General features: G+C 36.4%; 1 protein-coding gene and 1 non-coding gene across 3 annotated transcripts in view; one reads left to right on the plus strand and one right to left on the minus strand.

Annotated features, from left to right (window-relative positions):
- Positions 1-17,344, minus strand: part of Il1rapl2 (interleukin 1 receptor accessory protein like 2) — a 1,644,749-nt gene that overhangs the window by 793,232 nt on the left and 834,173 nt on the right. The window lies entirely within an intron of this gene.
- LOC111814041 lies at positions 9,508-9,614 on the plus strand. The gene has a single exon (XR_002819119.1). It is a non-coding gene; the product is annotated as a U6 spliceosomal RNA (small nuclear RNA).

A 17,344-nucleotide genomic window follows, 5' to 3' on the forward strand; every position in this document is an offset into this window, starting at 1 on the left:
AGGGCTGGCCAGATAGCTCAGGGGACTAAAGTGTATGCTTAGGCAGGTACAGAAACCAAGATTTGAGCCCCAGCCTGCTGTGCTGGCCCCATGGCTGGGGTGCACTGAGATGCCAACTGAGAGTGGGTGTGGTGGGGTGTGCGCTCCTGTAATCTCAGCACTTGGGAGCCTTAAAACAGGAAGACCACTACATGCCTCATCTGGGTAGTGAGACCCTGCACTAAAATACAAAAAAAAAAAAAAAAACTTGCTAAGCAAGTATGCAAAAATTTGAAAGACTGAGGCCAAATTCTATCTTATCAGTGAGACACCTCAAGGCCCACTGGAGCTGTCCAGTCCAAACCCAGGAATAGACTGAGTGAGACCCTCTTCCACGCCCTTGTGACCCCAGCACCACCACTCTGAAGGGCCCCCCACAAAGCAGGATGAGTCAGTGAAAACTACCGTCACATTCTCGGGACAACCAGATCCAGCACAAGCCCAGGCCCAGTAAGTGTGTGGGAGAGCTTCCCCTCTCCTATACTCCCCCTTGTCCCCTTAAGACTCAGCTCAGGTCTGCCATACAGGCCTGGGGTGAAGCTTTGCAGCTGAAGTCCCTGCAGAGAGACGAAGGGAGAGAAACATCCAGCTAGTCAAGGAGCAGAACATCTTGCCAGAGGGGCACAATAGGATCACTCCTAATCGCTGAAGCAAGAAGGAGCTGAGCACAGCAGCCAGATCTAAGCCAGGAACAACTGGATAAATTCAAACTTTGTAGATGTGCAGCTAAATTTCACTAGGTGCTAAGGTAACAAATGCACCAAAGCTCTACAACACAGGTCAGAAGACAGTACAATACAAAATGACAAAGAGAAGGAACAAAATGCAGACCCCAAGCCCACCCACAAAAAGTTCAGAGGACACAAGCACAGAACAAATTGGGAATCACATAGCTGAAATCAATGAATAAAGAGCATCTAAAATAAAGAAACAACTGCAGAAAGGTACAGAAAAACTGAAATTGTAAATGAAAAAGAAATCTTTGAATTAATAGCATCTGAGGTAAATATTCAAATGCAGAAACATATGGAGGAAACCCAGTGCCCACCCAGAACAAGTGCAGAGGACAATAGCTCAGGTGAAATGTATGAATTAATAGCATCGAAAACAAATAAGCAACAGCAGAAAGGCATAGAGGAACTCAGAGCAGAAATAATTTCTGAAATAAAAAAAAGAAATCTCTGAACTCATAGCATCTGAAGTAAAGAATCAACTACAGAAAGAGAGGGAGGAAATCCAATCTGAAAAAAAAACTCTGTAGTAAAAGAATTAATAACTGCTTCTAAAGGAGACACTGATGAAAAAAATACAGGAGATTGGAAAAATGATGGATTCCTTGAATGAGCAATACAGCAAAGAAATAGATCGCATGAAGCAGAGTCAAAGAGATTAAGAGGAAATTAAAATCTCAATCATAAGCTTGCAAAACTGTTTGAGTGAAAGTGAAGACAGAGTTTCAGATTTTGAACATGCTGTTGCAGCTAGGGAAAAGGTAAGAAAAGATCTGCTAAAAAAACTAGGATGCAAGAAAAAATAATGCATCACCTGCAAGATGATGCAAAGATAAACAATAGGAGAATAGGAATCAATGAGAAAGAAGGAGTCAATAAAAATGACATTAAAAAATATGGGCAGAAGTAATAGCAGAAAACATCCCAAATATCAGGAAACAATATGACATCCAGGTAACTGAAGCATACAGAATGCCAAGTAACTTTTACCCAATTAAAAACACACTGAGACATATAATACTCAAGATCCCAGAAACCCAGCACAAGAATAATATACTGAAACCTGCAAGAGAAGAGAAGCAGATCACATTCAAAGGAAAACTCATCAGAATTACAGCCAACTTATCTTCACAAACCATGAAGGCAAGAGCATGGAGCACAGTACTTCAAGTCTTCTATGAAAACAAATTCCAGCACAGAGTACTATGACCTGCAAAACTCTCATGTTTGATTGAGAAGTAAAATACTTCCATGACAAAGAACAACTAAAGAATTTCATGGTGATGAAGCCAGCCCTACAAAGGTTCCTGAAAGATGTTCTAGAGAGGGACCAAAATGATCAGAACGTCATGAATGAGAACAGAAGCAACCAACTAAATAGAGCAAACAATTAAACACAGGAGAAAAAGGAGTAAACAACAGCAGGTAAATAACATGTCAATCATAAGTCAATACATCTCAGTTATAGCTATCAATGTAAATGGACAAAATTAATCAATTAAGAGAAATAGATTGGCACAGTGGATTAGGAAACAAAATCCAACAATATGCTGTATACAAGAAACACATTTAACTCATAAAGAAATTCATAGACTGAAAGACCAAGGATGGAAAAAAATACTACACGCCCCAGCTCCTCAGAAAAAAAGCAGGGGTAGCAATGCTGTTCTCAGACAGTTTCAACTTCAAACCAAGAATGATCAAGTGAAATAAAGAAGGCCACTATATACTGGTTAGGGGAAAAATTCAAGAGGAAGAGGTAACAATCATGAATATGTATGCACCAAACAAGGGCGCACACAACAATATAAAACAAAGCTTAATGGACATGAAAAATCTATTATCCAAGACCACAATTGTAACAGGAGACATTAACACCACCTTATCCCAAAAAGATAGGTCAACCAGACAAAAAATTAGCAAAGAAGTAAGAGCACTGAATCCAGAGCTTCAAAGAAATGGGCTTAGTTGACATTTACAGAGTGTTCCACCCAAATACAGCTGAATAAATATTTTTCTCAGCTGCACATGGGTCATTTTCTAATATAGACCATATACTAGTTCATAGGTCCTACTTAAGTATATGCAAGAAAACAGAAAGTATCCCAAGTATATTATCTGACCACAGTGCAATGAAATTGGAAATAAATGACAAAGGAAACCAGAAAGGAAACCCTAAATACATGGAAATTAAGCAATACCCTACTCAGCAACCAATGGGTCACTGATGAAATTAAACAAGAAATTCAACAATACCTACAATGCAATGAAAATTCAAGCATAACTTATCCGAATTTGTGGGACAGGATAAAAGCTGTTCTCAGAGGGAAATTCATACATGTGAATTCACACATTAGGAGAACAGAATGGGAACAAATAAATGCCCTAATGCTGCACCTACAAAAAGAAAAAGAAGGGCAAACCAAACCTAGAAACCAAAGATGGGAAGAAATCATAAAGATTAGAGAAGAAATTAATTAAATTGAGAGGAAGAAAACAGTTCAAAGAATTAATGAAACAAAAAGCTGGTTCTTTGAAAGATTAAATAAAATTGATAAGCCCCTAGGCTAGCCTCACCAAAAACAGGAAAGAAAAAATTCAAATATAAGCAATAAGAAAAGAAAAGGGTGTAATTACAACAGAACCAGTAGAAATTCAGAAGATTATCAATAGCTACTTTGAGAATCTTTAGTCTCACAGAACAGAAGATACAGAAGAAATGGACAGATTCCTAGAAAGATACAAATCACCACAACTGAATCGACAAGATATAACCACTCTCAGTAGCCCAATAACAGCCAATGAAATACGAGATGTAATAAAAAAACCACCGACAAAGAAAAGTCCAGGTCCGGATGGATTCACAGGTGAATTCTACAAGACATTTACAGAAGATGTAGTACCTATACTCCTCAAACTCTTCCATGACATTGAAAAGGAAGCAATCCTCCCAAAATCATTCCTTGAGGCAAGTATTATATTGATACCAAAACCAGGGAAAGATGCAACTAAAAAAGAGAACTACAGGCCAATCTAGATCATGAACATAGATACAAAAATCCTCAATAAAATCCTATCAAATAGAATACAGAAAATCATCAAGAAGATCATGCACCATGACCAGGTTGGATTCATCCCATGGATGCAAGGATGACACAGTATTCAATAATCTACAAATGTAATACACTACAACAATAGAGCGAAAAGTAAAAAGTGCATGATTATTTCAATTGATGCAGAAAAGTCTTTTGACAAAGTCCAAAACTCATTTATGTTCAAAGTCCGACAGAAAACTGGAATAGATGGCCTCTACTTCAATGTGATAAAATTCAATTATAAAAACCAAATGGCTAACATAATTCTAAATGTGGAAAAACTGAACTCTTTTACTCTTAGATATGGTACAAGACAAGGATGTTCTCTATTACACCTACTATTAAATATAGTTCTGGAATTATTAGCTAGAGCCATTAGAGAAGAGGGAGAAATAAAACGACTAATAATAGGTAAAGAAAAAGTTACATTATCAATATTTGCAGGTGACTTGATATTTTACTTGGAAGACCCAAAAAACTCCACCAGGAAGCTATTAGAATTAATATAGAAATTCAGTAGCATAGCAGGATACAAAGTTAATACCAAAAATTAAATAGCATTCCTCTACACAGATAACAAAAACACTGAGAGGGAAATTATAGAAACAGTACATTTGCCGTACTACTGAGGAAAATGGAATATCTTTGAATTAATCTAACTAAAGAAATCAAAGATCTTTTCAAGGAAAAAAATTACAGTACTCTTAAAAAAGATATTGTAGAGGATTTCAGAAAACGGAAAGATATTGCATGCTTCTGGATAGGAAGAACCAACATTGTGAAGACGGCCTTACTCCCAAAATTGTTGTACACATTTAATGCAATCCCTATCAAAGTACCACTAACGTACCTCACAGAGCTACAGAAATCATTCCTAAAATATATTTGGAACTAGAAAAGACCTAGAATAGAAAAGGCATGGGCAAGAAAGACAAGAGAATTACAATTCCCGACTTGTAATTATACTACAAGACTACTGTGATAAAATCAGCATGTACTGCATGCTGCAAAGAAATAGACCTGAGGATCAGTGGAATAGATTAGAAGATGCTGAAGCATCTATGAACACACTCAGCAACCTTATCTTTGACAAAGGGGCCAAACATACTCACTGGAAGAAAGCCTCTATAACATAAGGTGCTAGAAGAACTTGCTCTCTACATGCCGAAAACTCAAACTTGACCCAGGTCTATCATCATGCACTAAGCTAAAGTCAAAATAGATTAAAGATCCAAACATTAAAACAGAAACACTAAATCTCCTGGAAGAGAAAGTAGGAGGAACTCTTAAAGACATAGCAGTAGGCAAAGAGTTCATGAACAAAAATCAAATTTCTTGGAAAAGAGTTGAAAGAATTAACAATTGGGACCTGCTCTTATTGAGAAGTTTTTGCACATCAAAAGAAATTACCAACAAAGTGAAAAGGCAACCCACAAATTTGGAAAAAGTCATGACAAGTACTTAGACAAAGGTCTGCTCTCTAGAATTTATAAAGAACTAAAAAACACTAGAGCCCCAAAATTTAAAGACCCATTCCAGAAATGGGAATCTGAGATGAACACACACTTCTCAGAGGATGAAATTAAAGAAGTGAATAAATATATGAAAAAATGGTCCACATCACTAGCCATCTGTGATATGCAAATTAAAACAACATTTAGATATCATCACACCCCAGAAAGAATGACTATCATAAAGAAGTCACCCAACAACAAATGTTGGAGAGGCTGTGGGGAAAAAGGAAACCTTCCCCACTGCTGGTGGGAACGTAGACTGGTACAACCGTTATGGAAATCAGTATGGAGACTCCTTACAAAGCTAGGACTGGAAATACCATTCAAGCCAGCTATTCCCCCACTTAGAATTTTCCTGGAGGATTTGAAAACATCATATCATAGTGATATATGTGTAGTTATGTTTATAGTAGTACAATTTGTGATAGCCAAATTTTGGAAACAACCAAGATGCCCATCACCTGAGGAATGGATGAAAAATGTGTGGTATTTTTATACAATGGAGTGTTACTCAGCTATAAAGAATTATAAATTCCAAGCCATTATATTGAAGTGGATGCCACTTGAAGTATACTTATAAGTGAAATAAACCACACACACATGTGTAAATATTATATAGTTTCCCTAGTATAAGTATTCAAAAGGAGAAATTCAAATAGAAATGTGATACAGTCAAACAGAAATCAAGAACTTGGGAACTAAATGAAGAGAGAGCAAGACAAAGAGCTAGGAAACATGACATAAGCAAGTTATACTGTTATATGTACAAGATGGTTAAAGCAATGATCCTGAGAGTCTTGAGAAGATTTTTGAATCTAGCAGGTAATTGTAAGGATTCTCACTCTGACTAACTATGTATGGTGACACCTATGAACAAAGCAACTGCACTAAAGATGGCAATTTGTAATAGTAAGTTCATGTTTGGAGTGCCTGTCATTCTGGTCTTCTGAATTTGTGCAGATTGTCATGACACGCCAGTTGTAGCCATGCTCTCTCCCTGGTAGATGCCTGTTTTAAAAGAAAGGGGGTGGTGAATGAAGGCAGGGAAAAGGAAAAGTAGTGTTGCAGGACTGTGTTGATACAATGCTGTACATGGTTAGATTTCTGGACTTATGTGTAAACATATATATTTCTTTATTCCTATTTTTTACATATATTTTAATTTTTAAATTTTGTTTTCATCATATTTGGTAGGGAACTAAAGTTTAACATATCTATACTTGATACAAAATACCTGTTCCATGTTATGCCTAAGATGTTTGACATTCAGACAGATAGTGAGGTTAAGCTTAACATCTTAGGTTTTATGGTAATAACAATAAGCTTGTCTTCTGGATGGTTAACAACCTAAGTTTGCAGACCAAAATTAGAGAAAAAAGAGGGCCAGAAGGAAAGCTAACATTTTGGCCCTAGCCTTTCAAGATCAATTATGACTCAAGATATATGAGAACTTGTACTGTAACGTCATGTAAGTCAGTTTTGTCCCAAATTTTCTGATCAAGGAGATTATAGGGCCAAAGAAGAAAGTGATTAATGATGTAGAGTGTGAAAAAAAGAGTTATATCGAGAGAAAACACTTTCTCAGGCTTTCACAGAGAACAAATTGGCCAAGCAATGGCCATGACTCATCCACATGGCTGACACTGACAAAGGATCTAGAATCTGAGGTACAGCATGTCAGGATAAATCCTGAGGGGATTTGACTGACCTTATCAGACCCAAAAACTACAACTCTTGTTGCATAGGTCTTGCTTTATCTTGGTCTTAACCAACCAGCAGAAAAGTATAAAAGCAAATTATAAAATGTAAAGACATGCTGTTATGTTGAATTGTATGGGACTCAAGGTCAACAACTTCTGACATTTCCAGTCAATGGGAAGATCAATACTATTATGGACTACTGGACTACTGTGGAATATTTTGCTGACTTCACACACCTATATTTTTTAAATGACAGAACTAAACAAAAAACGGTATACAGATGAATGACCATTTTGTATCCGTGTATTCAAAATGGTTAGGATAGTATATAGCTGTACTCTCTTATTTCAATGAATAGAGGGATTTGTTCCAATAGTGTTTGTAAATAGGATAACATGTCGGCATCTTGTATGGCAAATAACCACTAGGAAGACAGTATGCAATGTGTTAATTATTGAAACTGCCCTACCAATTTGATTTGAAACTGTTTCTTTGCTGTTTATTTCTGAATAGAATTATGGTTTTAAAAAAGTGAGATGGTACATTTAAAGCACTTAACCTAGTACCTGGCACATGCTAAGTTCTAAATAATAATTACGTCTTTCAATGACATGATCATTATTACCATATTATTTACTGATTCCCAATCCAAATCCAAAAGTGAAAGGAGAGGTTGTGCTTTGTTTTTCTTGTTACTGTTTTTTTCTTCAGGCACTCAGTGGATCATGATATAGAAAGCAAAAATCAAATCCAATTGTTAGTTTCAAGACTGACCTTATGGTAAATTTTGATTTTGTTCCCAATCAGTTTCTTTTGCAACTGGAAATGAGAATAGATACCAGGAATTGAACTAAAGACCTTGTGCTTGCCAGGCAGCCACTTATGCAGCTAAACTATCACCCCGGCCAGCAATGTATATTTAATAATTTATTTAAGTCACCTTGGTACCTGAAGATATAAGAAGCTTATTTAAAACCTGCCTCCTAATGACTGATAGAATTATAAGTAAAGGTAAAAGAATAATATAGGTAAATAAAACAAATATTCCCTGCTTCTACCACCAGCCATATCATAGTATGATTGATTCCTGATTTCTTGTTTGAAGACAATTTCATTAACCAAAATTTAGTACACATGATCCCATAACTGAAAAGCTTTACATAATTCTATGCAAACTCTGATGTTTCCAATAAAAACAATAACATTTCTCCTGGAGAAAACTTTCCCCATACAATTACTTTGGCTCCAGTAAATATTTTTTTATTCTCACTTAGATTACATTGATTTTTTAATTTGTCAGTATGTTGCTTCATAATTATTCTCCTAGTATTCACAAAGGTTATACCAGATTGTCCCAGTTACATCACAATGTCTTAAAAACAGCTTGCTTTACAGATGATTCCTATATCTCTCTAGGTAGGTATAATTATTTTTCCTGCTTTTGCATAGGAAAAAGTATAACTTATCTGTATCAGCAACTAAGCTATATATTGTCGTCATAGTTTATAAGGGAATAGATTTGAAATAAGACAGAAAACTTATAGGATTATTTTATAATATTCACCCAAAGACTCAAATACAAGAATGTGGGAGATCTGTCCCCACACCAGAGAGCCCATAGCAAAGTCCTCCATCACTGCAGCTGGAAGCCTAACGCCCACAACAATGTCTCATGTAAGGTTATTAAGGATCTGTGCTGAGAAGACCCAAATGTCACTGGAAGAAGCTAGAAAGTGTGCACCAATGGGATGAAAGGTGTGTGCCAGCAGGCTGAGAGATCTGCATTGGAACCAGGAAGGGATGCTCGAAAGAATGATTGTAGCCCTCTCAAAGAGAAGCATAGCTATCCTTAGGGATAATGAGGAACTGAGAACAGCTGAGTTTATCAGGACACCAAGAAAGACAAGCTTCCTCAAGAGAATCAACAGCACACTCTGTTCCTCTCCTGCTCTTTTATGTTGTTAGCAAAAATTCTCAGGTGGACCATCTAAACCTAGGCAGGCAATTATACCACTAAACTATCTCCCCAGCCTGGACCAACTAAAGTCAATACCACAGATTTATTTCAGCTGGGTGATACAAGTTGACTATTTGTTAATCTACCACAATATCATACACTATTCCTGCATGAACTATTCTATGAATTCTGTCCATTCCACATAGGTATTGCTGTCAGAGATCTTGAAAATTTTGTCAATAATGAAAATTTCTATTCCTTCCTTTAAATTTACTTTATAGCCTACAGTCCTGTCACTTCTGCTCCATCTTTCTATTCCATTTCTATCACTAGAATAGAAAGGATAATTTATTAGCTAAAATACAAAGACCTCTTGTTCAGCCTCATCCTACCTAACTTTTGTGCATTTGCAAATAACAGCCACTTCTGCCACTTTCTTAAACTTTTCCTTAGTTTAAAAGTATCATCCAGTGCTTGCTTCTGCAGCACATATACTAAAATCGGAATGATACAGAGAAGATTAGCATCGCCCCTGTGCAAGGATGACACACAAATTCGTGAAGCATTCCATATTTTTCTATAAATAACTACTAAGTAAACAACAATATATAATATATTAATTATTGTAACTGTCCTACTAACCTGTTTTGAAACGGTCTCATTGCTATTTCTCAATAATTTTTTAAAGTATCTTCCAGAGCTGCAGAGATAGCTCAGTTGTCTGAGCACCTGCCTGGCAAGTACAAGGACACAAGCTTGATTCCAGATACTGCATGCCGATCCGATCCTGAAACCCAAGGCATGCCATGCCCACCTGAAAACCTGGTGTGGTAGTACACAGCTCTAATCCCAGCACTAGGGAGGCTGAGACACATGGGTCATTATGAGTCCAAACTGCGTAGCAAGACCCTATACCAAAACAAAGAAATAATTATTTTTTTAGAAAAGTACCTTCCTTTTTTAAATGTCTACTACTCAGACCATGCTTACTGTTTATTCTTTCTTGACCTACATTCAAAGTTTTGGATACTATTTTCAAGATCCCCTCTTTTTTGTTCTGTTTCACTCTTTTTTAAAATCTAGTCTTCATCTCTAGGGATTATCCTTAAGCAAAAGATCCCAGCCACAATTGAACACTGAAAATCAAAATGCATAATTTATAATCTTCAGTTCTGTACTTTCTCTTAAGTTCCAGCCTCTTACAGCCATGTAGAAATCAAGAAAACTCTCTTACGGTTCTGTTTTTCTTCTTATAATATGTGTGAAGTTGAGATGCATCACTAATTACACTGTCTAATTTCTTAAGTTAAATTTCTCAAAATCATACCCTACCCAAACTTCTTATACTTATTTCTAATATCTTCCACTCTTACAGGTATTAGACTCACATATCAAAGTGCCTACTGGGTATCACTATCAGATGTCTAATAGGTATCTTAATATCAATATTGTCTAAAAGTTAATTCACCGAAAATACCAATTTCATTCACCATCTAGACTCATCTATTGACTCTCCTACACCAGTGATCTAGGAATTATTTTAGGCATTCTCTCATTTTCAGCCCGGATGTATTACAAATTCTATCTACTAAATGGCTCTTGACACCCTGTTCTCTATTTCTATATTATGTGCTTCAATTTACCTCTTGAATTAATATGGAATAAATCTTCACGTTACCAGTCTTTCTCACTTTTCCTTAAAGTTATATTAGGTATTATCAGTAAGTGTTTAAATTTTTAAAAAAATATTTTATATTAAAAAATAACATTAATCCCTTTTAAAATACTCCTCCTGTACTTGGACATACTTATCATATCATCACTGCCACCTTCCAAAGCAGTTGATTTTATTCTCCAATTCGTTTTCAAAAGTTTTTTTTTTCTCAGAAACAGGGATTGAACTCAGGCCCTTGTGCTTGCCAGGGAAGCGCTTATTCCACAGAGCCATCTCCCCAGCCTCTCAAAAGTGTCTTTAGTTATACTGTCCCAGCTGTAATGATGCCATGAATAAGTGAAAACATTTATCTTTCCTAGCCATTTTTTTTGACTTTCAAGAACATAGCAGAATTTTGTTATGAGTCTGCCTTTCTGATGGATGACACTTGACATCAGCATTTTATCAAAACTCATAAAGACAGTCACAGGCCGAGGGAGATAGCTTGGGTTAGGGAGATATCTCAGTGGCATAAGTGCCTGCCTGGCAAGGGCAAGATCCTAAGTTTGACCCCTCATACATACCCCAACAAAAAAAGATACAAAAGAGGCTTCCAGAATAGATTCAAGAAGTGGAAAGAATGATGGGATAAGTGTGTTGAAAACAAGGAGAATTATTTTGAGGGTCATTAATAGCAAAGTGCATTCTGCTATAAAAATTTTTAACATTTATGTATTCACCATATATTTTGATCCCCAGAGTGTTTTGTTTTTCTGAAATCATTCAAAAATAAGCTGCAATTGGTACTCAGATGAAGCATGAGATTCACAAGATTAGCACCTCCCTTCCTCCATTACCAGGACCCAGGTGAAGTATAGCAAGATGCTATGATATGAGTGCCCTCACTCCCATCACAGGCGAGACCCAGTGGCAAACAGCAGGAACACCAGTGACACTATACAGAACCAGCTATAGTGCACACAATTTACCAGCCAGGAAAGTCTAAAGCAGCAGTAGCAATGAAAGCCAGTGGGTGGTAAGTTATATAAACTAGCACTGTGTTTGGAGCAAAGACACATGGACTAGAAGTGGATGAGAAGGGCAAACACCTGCCTCTTCTTTCTTCTTTTTTTCTTAACATCTGAGAAGAACTTCAACTACAAAAACTATTCCTATCTCCCAAATCCAAAGACCAAGTTCAAAACCAAAGCCAACATGAATCCACCTGCTAACTTGGAAAGAATGCACATTTCTGGGATTCAACTTATACCTGCCACAGAACTCTAGACACCAGAGGAATTTCACTCTTCTGATTTTTCCCTGTCTAATTTGATTTCTTCTTCATATTTGGATAGGTTAGAGGCATCTTTTCTTTTATTTTCTTTATTCTTCTCTTCTATTTTTCCAGTGTTTTTCTTTCTGCATATTTGTTGCTTTTCAGTATGTGAGGATATTTCTCCCTGTGTAACTTTTTTGTTTTTTCTCTTTTTCATTCATAATCATATCTCTAATACTTCTTTTTGTTTTATTCTACTCCTTGTCATATTGTCATGCCTCAATGATCTCACTTGGAAGCATTATCTCCTCTCTTTCTGGTGCACTTCAATACTGATAGGCTTTCTCTTCCCATCTCTCCTTCTTGTGTCCTACAATTACTCAAAACATGGACAATAATGCTATATCCCTCAGCCTTACTCCTATTATATTTAACCTCATTCACCTCTCCATCACACCACCTACACTTCTTCCCCCCCCATACACACACACCAGCGTAAAATCACTCTACTAAGTGGAAAACCATTCAAAAAACTTCCTAGTGTTAGTTGGATAATGTTATGTAATTATAGAACTTTTTCTATAGTTAGACACATCAAACTAATCACTACCACAATTTACCAGTAGCCTGGCTGAATTTGAGTTTATTATTATTTCTAATTGTGCTTTTTCAATCAACATGTCATACCTGTTAAAATGTTTTTCTCCCTTGTATGACAACACTGTGATTGTAAGGGGTCATAACTATCATCATAGGAAGGAGCTGAGCACAGCAGCCAGACCCAAGCCAGGCACAGCTGGATAAATCCGACCTTTGTAGATCTACACCTGAAATTCAGTAGGTGCTAAGGTTATAAATGCACCAAAGATCTACAACAAAGGTGAGAAGACAGTGCTACACAAATGAAAATGAGAAGAAGCAAAATGCAATCTCAGACCCCAAGCCAACCCATAACTAGTGCAGAGGACACTAACAAGAACAAGTTGGGAACCACAAAGCTGAAACCAATTAATGAACAGCTTCTGAAATAAAGAAACAACTGCAGAAAGGTATAGTGGAACTCAGATTGGAAATGAAAAAAGAAATCCCTGAATTAATAACATCTGCAGTAAAGAATCAAATACAGAAACATATGGAGGAAACCAAAAGCCCACCAGAACAAGTGCAGAGGACACAAGCTCAGCTGAAATGTATGAATTAATAGCATCGATAGTAAATAAGTAACAGTAGAGAGTTAGAGAGGAACTCAGAGTGGAATTCTTTTCTGCAATAAATAAAGAATTCTCATCGCTTCTCGGCCTTTTGGCTAAGATCAAGCGTAGAAAGAATTCTCCGAACTCATAGCATCTGAAGTAAAGAAGCAACTAGAGAACCATAAGGAAGAGCGAGAATCTAAAGAAAATACTGCAATAAAAGAATTAGTAAATGCTTCTAAAGAAGACATTGATAAAATAATAGAAGAGATTAGAAGAATGACAGATTCTTTGAATGAGCAATACAGGAAAGAAATGGATCGCATGAAACAGAGTCAAAGAGATATTGAGGAACATAAACCTCAATCACAAGCTTGCAAAACCGTTTAAGTGAAAGGGAAGACAGAATTTCAGATCTTAAAGATGCTGGTGCCGCTAGTGAAAAGGTAAGAAAGGATCTCTTAAAAACAACTAGGATGAAGGAAAAAATAATCCATCACCTGCAAGACGATGCAAAGATGAAAAACATGAGACTAATAGGCATCAATGAGAAAGAAGGAGTCAATACAAATGATATTAAAAAATATGTGCAGAAGTAATAGCAGAAAACTTCCCAAATATAAGGAAACAATCTGACATTCAGGTACCCGAAGCATACAGAGTGCCAAATAACCTCAACCCAATTAAAAACACAACGAGATATATAATAGTTAAGATCCCAGAAATTCAGTTCAAGAATAATATACTGAAAGCCACTAGAGAAAAGAAGTAGATCACATTCAAAGGAAAACCCATCAGAATTATGGCTGACTTCTCATCACAAACCATCAAGAAGACCATGGAGTAGAGTACTTGAAGTCCTCCATGAAAACAAATTCCAGTCCAGACTACTACACCCTGGAAAACTCTCTTTCAAGTTTGATGGAAAAGGGGCTGGGGAGATGGCTCAGTGGAATATGCACTTCCCTCGCAAGCGCAAGGGCCTGAGTTCAATCCCCGGTTCCACCAAAAAAAAAAAAGTTTGATGGAAAAGTGAAATACTTCCATGACAAAGAACAACTGAAGAATTTCATGATGACGAAGCCAACCCTACACAGGCTACTGAAAGATGTTCTGTACAGGGACCAAAAGGATCAAAACTCCATGAATGAGATCAGAAGCAACCAACTAAAAAGAGCAAACAATTAAACACAGGAGAAAAAGGAGTAAATATCCACAGGTAAATAACATGTCAATCGTAAGTCAATACTTCTCAATTCTAACCACCAATGTAAATGGACTAAATTCACCAATTGAGAGAAATAGACTGGCACAGTGGATTAGGAAACAAAATCCAACAATATGCTTTATACAAGAAACATATTTTACTCATAAAGACACACTGAAAGTTAAAGGATGAAAAATAATACTACACGCCCAAGCACCTCAGAAAAAAGCAAGGGTAGCAATCCTAATTTCACACAATCTCAACTTCAAACCAAGAATGATCAAGTGAAATAAAGAAGGCCACTATATACTGCTTAGAGGAAAAATTCAAGAGGAAGAGGTAACACTCATAATTATGTATGCACCAAACACGGGGGCACCCAACTATTTAAAGCAAATTTTAATGGACATGAAAAATCTAATATCCGATACCACAATCATAACAGGAGAACTTAACACCCCCTTATACCAAGAAGATAGGTCAACTAGACAAAAAAAATTAGAAAAGAAATAACAGAACTGAACCAGAGCTTGACACAAATGGACTTGGTGGACATATACAGAGTGTTTGACCCAAACAGAGCTGAATATACATTTTACTTAGCTTCACATGGGACATTTTCTCAAATCAACCACACATTGGTCCATAGGTCATGCATAAATATAAGCAAGAAAACAAATTATCCCATGCATATTATGTCACCAGAGTGCAATGAAACTGTCAAGAAATGACAAAAGAAATCAGAAAAATACCATAAATACATGGAAATTAAACAACACCCTACTCAGCATCCAATGGGTCACTGATGAAATTAAAGAAGAAATTCAGTAATATCTACAATTCAATAAAAATTCAAAAACAACTTATCAGATTTTATGGGATACAATGAAAGCAGTCCTGAGGGAAATTCATAGATATGAACGCACACATTAGGAAAACAGAACAGGAACTAATAAACACCCTAATGCTGCACCTTCAACAACTAGAAAAGGAAGAGCAAACCAAACCCAGAGCCCATAGACTGGAAGAAATCATAGATTAGAACAGAAATTAATTCAATTGAGACAAAGAAAACAGTTCAAAGAATTAACAAAACAAAAAGCTGGTTTTTTGAAAGATTAAATAAAATCGATAGGCCCCTAGCTAACCTCATCAAACAGAGGAAACAAAAAATTCAAATACAAGCAATAAGGAATGAAATGGGTGTAATTACAACAGACGTAGTAGAAATTCATAAGATTATCAATAGCTAATTTGAAATCTTTACTGTCACAGAATAGAAGACACAGAAGAAATGGACAGATTCATAGAAAGGTACAAATTACCACAACAGAATCGACAAGATATAACCACTCTTAATAACCCAATAACAGCCAATGAAATATGAGATGTAATAAAAAAACCTACCGACAAAGAAAAGTCCAGGTCCAGATGAATTCACAGCTGAATTGTACAAGAAATTTACAGAAGATATAGTCCCTATCCTACTCAGACTCTTCAATGAAATTGTAAAGGAAGCAATCCTCCAAAAATCACTCCCAGAGGCAAGTAATATACTGATACCAAAACCAGGGAAAGATGCAACTAAGAAAGAGAACTACAGGCCAATCTCCCTCATGAACACAGATGTAAAAATCCTCCATAAAATCCTAGCAAATATACAGGTAATCATCAAGGACATCATACACCATGACCAGCTAGGATTCATCCCATGGATGCAAGGATGTTTCAATATTTGAAAATCTATAAATGTAATACACTATATCAATAGAGCAAAAACTAAAAACCCCATGATCATCTCCATTAATGCAGAAAAGGCTTTTGACAAAGTCCAACACTCATTCATGTTCAAAGTCCTACAGAAAATTGGAATAGAAGGCCTCTACTTCAATCTGATAAAATGCAATTATGAAAACCCAATGGCTAACATAATTCTAAATGGGGAAAAACGGAACTCTTTTATCTTAGATCTGGCACAAGACAAGGATGTCTTCTATTCAATATAGTTCTGGAATCATTAGCTAGAGCCATTAGACAAGAGAAAGAAATAAAAGGAATAAGAATAGGTAAAGAAGTTAAATTATTTGATACTTGCAGATGACATGATACTTTACTTGGAAGACCCAAAAACCTCCACCAAGAAGCTATAAGAATTAATACTGAAATTCAGTAGTATAGCAGGATACAAAGTCAATACCCAAAAGTCGATAGCATTCCTCTACACAGATAACAAACACATTGAGAGGGAAACTATAGAAACAATACATTTTACAATAGCACCGAGGAAAACAAAATACCTTGGAATTAATCTAACTAAAGAAGTCAATAATCTTTTGAAGGAAAATGACAGTACTCTTCAATAAGAGACCGTAGAGGATGTCACAAAATGCAAAGATATTCCCTGCTCCTGGATAGGATGAACCAACATTGTGAACATGGCCATACTCCCAAAATTGTTGTTGAGATTTAATGCAATCTCTATCAAACTACCACCAACATACCTCGCAGAGGTACAGAAATCATTGGTAAAATTTATTTGGAACTAGAAAAGACCTAGAATAGCAAAGGCAATCCTGGGCAATAAAGACAAGAGAAGAGGCATTACAAATCCTGACTTGAAATTATACTACAAGACTACAGTGATAAAATCATCATGGTACTGGCAACAAAATAGACCTGAGGATCAATGGAATAGATTAGAAGACACTGAAGCCCCTACGAACACACTCAGCCACCTTATCTTTCACAAAGGAGCCAAACATACTTACTGGAAAAAAGATAGCCCTTTTAAAAAACGGTGCTGGAAAAACTGGCTCTCTACCTGCCAAAATCTAAAACTTGACCCCGGTCTATCACTATGTAGTAAGCTAAAGTCAAGATGGATTAAAGATCTAAACATTAAAACAGAAACACTAGGGGCTGGTGAGATGGCTCAGTGGTCTAAAGCACCTACTTAGAACAAGCTTAGCAAAGCACA

Source organism: Octodon degus, unplaced genomic scaffold (genome assembly GCF_000260255.1).
Source record: "Octodon degus isolate 3935 unplaced genomic scaffold, OctDeg1.0 scaffold00259, whole genome shotgun sequence".
NCBI classification, from domain to species: domain Eukaryota; kingdom Metazoa; phylum Chordata; class Mammalia; order Rodentia; family Octodontidae; genus Octodon; species Octodon degus.